This window comes from Pongo abelii, chromosome 11 (assembly GCF_028885655.2).
Source record: "Pongo abelii isolate AG06213 chromosome 11, NHGRI_mPonAbe1-v2.0_pri, whole genome shotgun sequence".
Taxonomy (NCBI): Eukaryota; Metazoa; Chordata; class Mammalia; order Primates; family Hominidae; genus Pongo; species Pongo abelii.
The window spans coordinates 24,239,739-24,250,158 of record NC_071996.2 but is presented as its reverse complement, the minus strand read 5'-3'; the positions used below and the strand labels follow the sequence as shown (position 1 = coordinate 24,250,158).

General features: G+C 35.6%; 1 pseudogene; it reads left to right on the top strand.

The window, feature by feature from the left end:
* The first annotated feature begins 2,309 nt into the window (after positions 1-2,309).
* On the top strand, positions 2,310-9,913 carry LOC100457031 (26S proteasome non-ATPase regulatory subunit 14-like; annotated as a pseudogene).
* Positions 9,914-10,420: the final 507 nt, after the last annotated feature.

Sequence of the window (10,420 nt, the reverse complement as noted above, 5' to 3'; positions counted from 1 at the left end):
AGAAAAGAAAAGAAAAGAAAAAAGATACTGAGGCAACCAGATATTGTATGGGGGAAATATAAAACTTAGACTGACCTCACACATTCCCCAAATTTAATTTGAGGTGGATTGTAGAACTACCTATAAAAGGCAAAACAACAACAATTTCTAAAATAGGATACATAAAGTATGGATCATAACTTATGAGACTCTAGATATTACTTTTACATCAAATTTAAGAAACCCTGTCTATTCAAAAAGACCGTGAAGTTCAATAGATACGTCAGAAAGACTAAAAAGACAAAGTTTATATACAAAATGTATAAAGCATGTCTATACATCAAGAAAAAAATATAATAAATATGGTCAATATACTTAAAAAGACACTTTACAAAAGTGGATATTGAAGTTTACAAGTAATATATGAAAAAAGTACTTAATTAGGAGCAAGAACAATTCATCCATAGGAACAGAAAGAATATAGATTTTATAGATCCAGATTCATATTGGTGGCTATATGTATGGAAGAGGTATCATGGTTACCTTCTTATTGCTTCTATTTTCTCACTGAAGTAAGGAATAAGGTCAATGACTAATAGTGAAGATACTGAGAGGAGGTTCTGGGGGACTGAAAAGAAAGCAATAATTAAATAATCATCTGAAAGGCTGGAAACTATAGTAGATCAGGACAATGGAGTCAGAATGAAGAGACCACTTGATGGTAGTTAGTGTGAGCTTAAGATAAAATCATTTACAATCACCGTGAGTTTTTCTTCAGATCCATTCAGATGATCATGTGGAACACTAAGATTTGAACTAGATTTAACCAGAATTGAAATTCTGTGAATGGATGAAGACTAGACAGGAGCTAACATTGTAGGAAAGAGACTGTAATACCTGACCATAAGATTTAAACCATTAAGAAGGGAAGTGGGGGAAATGAAGTAGGGCTGGGTTGTGAAGAACGGTGAAACCACCAAGAATCTGCACAGTGTTAGTTGGAGAAAGTCCCAGACATCCAGGAGTCAGAATTTTAATGAACCTCGATATTTAAATAAATGTGGAGTACTGACTGGCAGAGTCTCCTGTCAATTCAAAACTGAGTGTTTTGTTTTGTTTTGTTTTGTTTTTTAGAAGAAAAGGGAGTAGAGTGATTTAGATTCAGTGTAAATATTAAGAAGGGCACCTGTTCTTTCACTAAGCCAGCAGTAGAAAAAGTAAGAGAGAGAGAACAGTGAAGTTTTGCGAGGGCTAAAGAGATGTGGTGTCTTCAAGAGAAGAAGTATGAAGGAGAGTGAGAAGATGAAGGAATATTTAAAGAAGTGAATGAAGAAATACAAATACACTGTTTCTACTCTCTGGAAAGAATGCTACCACAAAAGGGTAAGTGAGAGTGACTTAGGGAAGTTAACAGTGAGATGACAGGTGGTGGTCAGATTCAGGATAGATTTTTAAGGCAAAGCCAAAAGGATTTTCTCGCACATTGAAAGTGCCCTATGAATAAAAGAGAATAATCACAGATGACTCTGTATACTTGAGCCAGAGATCTGAATTATTATTGTCTTTAACTGAGATAGGGCAGGCTGGGGGAAGGACAGTATATCGAGAGAAATAGCAGTTGAAATTTGAGTATATTAATTTTTGGGTTCCTATTAAACAAAGGGCTGGTGAGATGAAAAATATCTGGACAAGGTCAAGAAAGCAGTTGATAGGATCAACATATACCCAGAGTGTATTTTTACGTTACTTTTAATGTGAAATATACTTACCAAAAAGTACATTAAATATGTATGTAAATTTAAACTGATATCCGTAAAGCAAACACCAATTTCCATCTAGATAAAGAAATAGAACATTGCCAGAACCCTGGAATCTCCTCACCCAATATGCCTTTATCTAATCATAAACCCCTCCCTCAAATCCAATCAAGGAAATTACAATCCTGAAATAAAATGTGGTACTAAATTTTTTGTTTTCTTCATGTTTATATCTGTAAATGCATTCCTAACCAATACAAGTTCGCTTTGCTTGCTTTCGAGATGTGCTTAAATGGAATCACTATGTGTAGGCAATTTCAACTTGCTCCTTTTGCTCGACATTAGTTTGTGGGCCTTATCCATGCTGTTGTATGTAGATTTAGTTCATTATTTTCCTCTATGTACTATTTCACAATTTATTTATTCAGTGTGGACAGGCATTTGGCAGATTATATATATGACTTTTTGTGTTGATTTTACAAGCAATGTTTCCAAAAACATTATTTTATGAGTATTTTGCTGACCATATATTTAGTTATCATGAGGCTTAAAATTTGGAATTACTGAGTCACAATGTTGCGGGACTTTTCCTTAGTTCAGCTAAAGACAGGGTCCTTGTCACAGGGCCACCAAAATGTAAGCTCGCAGATGATTTGAAGGGTGATCTAGGGCAGGGTTTTACTGGGTGAAAAAGAAGAAAAGGGGAAACAGACACTCTTAGCGAAGCAAGAAAGTGTGCTTCCTGCACATGGGCTTCTGGCCTCACAGATTGAATTGCAGGTTCCACCCAGGGAGAGAAAGGGCCAGGCTCCTCCCGGCTGAGAACAGAGTGAACTTCTGTGGCTCCACCCCAGTGTGCACTCCTCTCAATGCACAGGTCATTTGGAGGCTCTGCCAGGGAGCCCTTCCCACCTGACTGTCTCATTAAGTCAAGAGATTATCTTCAGGATCACTAAGCAATGAAATTTCATTCTCTACTTTTTTTTTTTTTTTTACTAGCTTGCACTCCCAATAGTGTATGAGAATTTCCTTTGCTACGAAAATTTAATTATTGCAAATTTGGTGTATCTTATTGTGGTTTTATTTTACTTCCTTTGGGGCAGATATTTTTTGAAGCCAATGAAGTTTGAGTTTCCATGCTCAATGGAAATGCTTCATGTTGATGACCATCACTGTTATGTATGGATTAGGTGATTGCTAGCAGTCTATGTGTAAGAAATGACTTCCAAGAATATTTTGTACTGATTTACCCCATACCACATCATGTAGATGCTGGGTCATCATGAGGACACTGGGTCAAAGGTTTTACCATGTGCATGTACTAAACAGCTGACAGTAGGTGTTACATGTGTTTTAAAGTGCATAAAGAATAATTTCAGAAAAATAAGTTAACTGAAGATTAAAAACAGAAATAATAGAATGTTGAATATAAACGAAACAATAAAATAATGAATATGGGTGTTTAAATCAATATGTATATATTTTTCTGATATCAAAAAGCACATTGTAACACCAATTTTTGTACAGATTATACCAAAAGTGATGATTCATTAAGAGATAGCTTTGAGACCATCTTTAATTTAACAAGTACATTCAAATAAATAAAAGAGTTGAATTCTCAGTAGAAGTAATAAGTCTTTTGGTTACTTGATTAAATAATTAATAAAAATATTGAATCATATAAACATTGAGAAAAAATAACTATCTTGCTAATTTGACTTGGAATATTGACATTAGAAAATATTTTATAGTACGCTACCCTGAGGACATCAACGAGCAACTGGTAGAAGAAAATGTTCCTCAACAAGTGCATTTAAGATCTCGTCTAGACTTATAGCTGATGTATCAAACAAACTTAATAGAGATCTCTCAATTAGGATGTAATATTATCAATGACAATTATGAAACTGAAAGAAACGGTTTCAAACTATCAACTAAAATGCTTATCAATAATGCCACAGAAAACATAGAATCATCTTTATAACCTACAGAAAAATATTTCATAATCCATGTCATATGAAGAGTCTATCAAAAGCATGTAGCCAAAACATGTAGGAAAAAATAGTATACAATTTGTGTGTCACGTAGTTAGTTCATACAAACACACACACACAAACACTGTATTGGTACAAGACTGGGTAATTTATAAAGGAAAGAGGTTTAAATGACTCACAGTTCCACATGGATGGGTAGGCCTCAGGAAACTGACAATCATGGCAGAAGGGAAAGGTACTTCTTACATGGTGGCAGGTGAAAGAGTGAGAAAGGGCAGGGAAAATTGTCTTATAAAACCATCAGATCTCGAGAACTCACTCACTGTCATGAGAACAGCATGGGGGAAACCGCTCCCATGATCCAGTCACCCCCGACCAGGTCGCTCCTTCAACACCTAGAGATTAAAATTCAAAATGAGATTTGAGTGGGGACAAAAATCTTAAGCGTATCATGTATGTATTTTTTTCTGGATGTGGATATAATTTATGACATTTATCATCTTTTTGAAATTGTGCCTAATTTCTTATGCAGAAGTTTATTTTCTACAGATTCTCTAAAATAAAATTCAGTCTCCTAAAATTCTAACCATTTTCCTTTCTACATAATGCCTCATTTACTGTGTTTGGCCTCCTTTCAGTACAGCCTTTGGCCATTTTTACCTCTTGCTTTTGAAATGCTGTACATGTCCTTTGCCCACTTTCTCTATTAAAGTATCTGTCTTATTCTTATTGATTTCTTTATATTCTTTATATAATGAATTCTAGTCTGTCATTACATCAATATGCACACATACGTATATATTTATATACGTATGTAGAATATTGTGAATTGACTACTTTTTACTCTAGGATGTTCTTTGATAAAATTAACTTTTTAGTTTTGATGTGGCTGAATTTATTATCACTTGTGATAACTTCTGCTCTTGTTTTCCTTAAAGAAATTATTTCCTATGGAATAGTGATGAAGATATTCTCCTATATTCTCTTTTTATTTTATAGCTTTTCTTTCACCTTACCTCTACAGTCTGCCTGGACTTGAGTTTTGTGTTTTGGTATGAACATCAGATCTTATTTAACAGACAAATAAGCATAGACAAATACCTCATCAATATTAATAGAAAAGCTTCTCTGTCCTTTTCTTAGTAACTGCCAGTGCCATACATCTCATTAGCAAAGTTCTCATTAATTATGTGGTTCCATGTTAGCTCCTTTCTTGTGCCATTAGTATCTTTTTAAATATCCGAACCAATGGCAAATCATCTCAAATACTATAGTTTTAACACAATTCTTGTAATATAGGATGGCACATAACCTGTTTATTCTACATCTTCAAATGTGTCTGGGTTGTGTCCCTTTGCACTTTGACATAAACCTGACTTGACAAGTTATTGTAATTACACTGAATCTATAAATAAATTTTAGAAGAGCTAACACTCACCATATTGAGTCCTGTAATCTATGATTCATAAATCTTTTTTGTTTGTTTGTTTTTGTTTTTGTTTTGTTTGTTTGTTTTTGGAGATGGAGCCTCACTCTGTATTCCAGGCTGGAGTGCAGTGGCGCAATCTCGGCTCACTGCAAGCTCCACCTCCCTGATTCAAGCAATTCTCCTGCCTCAGCCTCCAGAGTAGCTGGGATTACAGGTTCATGCCACCGCGTTCTGCTATTTTTTTTTTTTTTTTTTTGTATTTTAATAGAGACAGGGTTTCACCATGTTGGCCAGACTGGTTACGAACTCCTGACCTCAGGCAATCCGCCCACCTGGGCCTCCCAAAGTGCTGGGATTACAGGCATGAACCACCATGCCTAGCCGAATTTGTAAATCTTTTTATTTATTATATTTTAGATAACCTATAATGCCTCAGTAGAGTTTCATTCATTTTATTTTAATTACATTCATATTTTCAATACAAGGCAATGCATTGCATATCTTAGAGTGAATTTAGGTACATGATATTTCAGATGCTATTGTACATGACATCTTCTTTTAAAAATTTGTTTGATAAGCTCAATTAGAAATGAAAACGGAAACATTACAACTAACACCACAGAAATACAAAAGATCATTCGAGACTACTATGAATACCTCTACACACACAAACTAGAAAATCTAAAGGAAATGGACAAATTTATTTTAGATGGAGTCTCGCTCTGTCGCCCAGGCTGGAGTGCAGTGGCGCGATCTCAGCTCACTGCAAGCTCTGCATCCTGGGTTCAAGTGATTCTCCTGCCTCAGCCTCCCGAGTAGCTGAGACCACAGGCGCCCGCCATCGCGCCCGCCATCGCGCCCAGCTAATTGTTCGTGTTTTTAGTAGCGACAGGGTTTCACCGTGTTAGCTAAGATGGTCTCGATCTCCTGACCTCGTGATCTGCCTGCCTCGGGCTCCCAAAGTGCTGGGATTACAGGCGTGAGCCACCACGCCCGGCCAGGAAATGGACAAATTTCATACAACCTTCCTTGCTTGAATCAGGAAGAAACAGAAATCCTAAACACACCAATAACAAGCATGAACATTGAATCAGTAATTTTTTTTAAAAAAACCGCCAACACAAAAAGCCCAGGGCGAGGTAGATTTACAACCAAATTCTACCAGACATTGAAAAAATAATTGGTATCAATCCTACTGAAACTATTCTAAAGGATTGAGAAGGAGAGAATTCTCCCTAACTCATTCTATGAAGTCAGTATCATCCTGATACCAAAACAAAGAAAGAGCATAACAAAAAACAAAACTTTGGGCAATACCCCTGATGAATGTTAAGTTTTAATCATAGATTTAGCCTTTTCTTGAATATTTCTTTCTGTATGTTTAGTATATCTTCTATTTGGGATTGCATTCCTTCTTCTTCTTCTTTTTTTTTAATTGTTATTTGACCCAGCCATCCCATTACTGGGTATATACCCAAAGGATTATAAATTATGCTGCTATAAAGACACATGTACATATATGTTTATTGTGGCACTATTCACAATAGCAAAGACTTGGAACCAACCCAAATGTCCAACAACAATAGACTGGATTAAGAAAATGTGGCACATACACACCATGGAATACTATGTAGCCATAAAAAATGATGCATTCATGTCCTTTGTAGGGCATTCCTTCTTCTTAAAGTGCTTTCTTGAAATCTTCTTTTAATAAAGTTATTCTGTTATCAAATTCTTTAATTATGTTGGCTAGAAATTGTCTTTAACTTGTTATTTCTCAAAAGACTCTTTTCCCTGGGTATAAAATTCTACACTGGAAGTCCTCGTAAGATAATAAAAATATTTTTCTATTATTTTCCAGCTTCTATTAATATTGCTATTCTATCATTACATGAAAGTGAACATGTCTTTTTATCTCTGGCTCTTATTAAGGTTTTCTTTGTCATTATTGTTCTGCTGTCTCCCCAGTTAGATGCACCTCATTTTCATCAAGCATTTTCAGTATTGCTTCTGACCCTGTCTTGGTCTCCTCCAATCATTTAATCACCTCTTCCTCCATGTTTTTTCTCCCATCTTTCTATTGTCTTTTCTGAATTCCGGAAGATTGTTTTGATTTATCATCACGGATTCTTTCTTAAGTGTTCTTTATCTACTAGTCAATCCATACATTATGTTTTTAATATTGGCTATTGCATTTTTTAGAGCACATATTTGATTCTTTTTTCAAATCTATTTGGTAACATTGTATAGTTTCTTGGTCCTTGCAGAAATATTCAAGCTAATTTTTTAAACTAAATTTACATCCTGTGGATTTTTTTGTAATTTTTGTTGTTGCTTATTTGTTTTATTTCCTTTAGTTTTAGGCATATGATCAGGTTTTAGTTATAGCACCTCAGGACAGCCGTGCAATTCTGAGCCACAATATTTATTCTTCCTGTTCTTTGTGATGTGGTAGATGGAATTTCAGATCTGGTTTATCTTCACCCTTACATTACAGTTCCTTTGTGCCTTTAGCCTAATGTGAGAAGGATTTTTTACTGACTAAAAGTGTTTAACTTGTGATTCCTGATATGTTCAGGGAAATTATTTTGAGTATGTAAAAAGGATATCAAACGATTATAGAAAAGTTATCTCTAGAGAAATTGTAAAATGTTGTTCGAAATTTCTGACTACGTAATGAGAATATTTACTGGTTATATAAAAGTTCCCCTTTAAACATTTCTGTTACGTTTACAATTAACAGTGATTTTTTTTGGCGGGGGTGGGGGGCTGGCCATTGTGGTACACCTTTATCATAATGCTAATACGTAATTTTCTAATTAATGTTCTATATATTCTACAAGTTTGTTTTTTTTATTTTCTGTTTACTTAAATTACTTAGATTGCTAAACCTTTCCAAATAGTTTGGAGTTTCTCCATTAATACTCCACCAATTAAATATACACTAATAATCCAAATAATACATTATTATGATCATATAAGAAAGAATAAGTAAGATCTGAAAGTTTCCATTTGAAATTACCTTTGTGATATTAAGATGCAAATATAATAAATTCTGTCATAGTATTACTTTTAAAGCAATTTCTAGTTGTAAGTCATGTCAGGTTATTTGCATAAAACCTTCTAGTAAAAAACAATAAAAATTCTGAATAAAAATATATTTAAAAATTTTTTACTTAAAATATTAAACCATTAAAGATAATCTAAATAATCTGCCCAGAGTCCAATGAAAAGCTAGAATGTAGACAGAGTATTCTGAGAAGACATGTTGATTTGCTTATATGATATTTATTGATATGATATATAAAAAATCAAGGAGACCTAGGCAACTCTTTTGAATGGAATTGGGCTGATTCATCTCTGGTTTGTGGAACAAGAACCAGGTTAAGTCTGAGCCACTGCAGCTGCTGCCTCTGTCTTCGCTACACCGCAGAGGCAAGACAAAGGTCCGGATTGCGGCATTGCTCACCTGTTGGCCTTCCGGAGAGTCACATCACACGGGAAAATTACACCTGCCAGAATTAGCAAGAGCTTTCGTTAAGAAGAAATTTGTCGGCCAGGAGTGGTGGCTCACGCCTGTAATCCCAGCACTTTCGGAGGCCAAGGTGGGCGGATCACGAGGTCAAGAGATCGAGACCATCCTCGCTAAAACGGTGAAACCCTGTCTCTACTAAAAATACAAAAAATTAGGTGGGCGTGGTGGCGGGCGCCTGTAGTCCCAGCTACTCGGGAGGCTGAGGCAGGAGAATGGCGTGAACCCGGGAGGCGGAGCTTGCAGTGAGCCGAGATCACGCAACTGCACTCCAGCCTGGGCGACAGAGCAAGACTCCGTCTCAGAAAAAAAAAAAAAAAAAAGAAAGAAAGAAATTTGTCAAACAAGAAATTGAAGCTGAATGCCTTAATAATTGTAGTTACTGACCAGAAGTATAGGCAGACTTCTTAGACTCAGAGAACATATGCCTGGACTGGGTTGTGGCCACCTATAGATGCTCCTGCAGTGGAAACAGCAGAAAAAGTCCATATTTCTTCCCTGGCACTGTTAAAAATGTTAAAGCACGGAGATGCTGGAGTTCCAATGGAAGTTACGGGTCTGAAGCTTGGAGAATTTGTTGATTATTATACAATCAGAGTGATTGACATGTTGGCTATGCCACAGGTGTCAGTGTGGAGGCATTTGACCTAATGTTCCAAGCTAAAACGGTGTATATATTGAATCAGACAGGAAAGCTTGAGATGGTTACTGGTTGGCATCACAGTCACTTGGCTTGGTTGCTGGGGTTTCTGGGGTGGATATCAGTACTCAACCGAGTTTTGAAGGCTTGTCAGAGGGAGCTTTGACGGTGGTTGTGGATTCCATTCAGAATGTAAAAGGGAAGGTTGTCAGTGATGCCTTCAGGTTGATCAATGCTAATATGATGGTCTTGGTACATGAACCGAGACTAACAACTTCAAATATGAGTCACTTAAACAAGCCATCTATCCAGGCATTAATTGATGGATGAAACAGATATTATTACTCTATTACTGTTAACTATCAGAAAAGTAAACTGGAATAGAAGATGTTGCTAAATTTGCATAAGAAGAGTTGAATGGAAGGTTTGACACTTCGGGATTACAATGAACATTGTAAATACAATGATTTAGTATTAAAATAGGTGCTGGAATTGGCCAAGAATTACAAAAAGGCTGTAGATGAAGAAGATGAAATGACACCTAAACAGCTGGCAATAGAGTGTTGGCTAGCAGAACACTAATGTCACTTGGAGGAACAAGTGGATTTAGTCACTTGGAGGAACAAGTGGACTTCAAATATTGTTTAGCAGATATGTTGAATACTGTTGTGTTTAAGTGAAGCAACAAAAAATTTATTAGTGATGCTTTCAGTATACCTTTCTCTGTTGTTCCTAATGCTCAAAATTAAGGGATCTCTGAAGATGTATTTGGTTAAATGTAAGACATTTTGCATCATTTGTAGCACTGTAACCTTCAGTCTCACCTATGCAATTACTTTTGTTTCTTTAGTTAGGGTCTTTGCAGATTCTAAAGTTATACAATAATTCATAAAAGTGGACACATTTTGTTAATATCCCATTTAATATTTGAAAAAAAACAGTAGTACAATATATTTTGATTGTTGCTTACAAAATAAAATACATTTACAATTTGAAAAATAAAAGTCAGTTGGTAGTAGATATGTGGATTTATTTCTGGGCTATTTTGTTCTGTTGATCTGTGAGTCTGTTTCTACATTGACACCATGC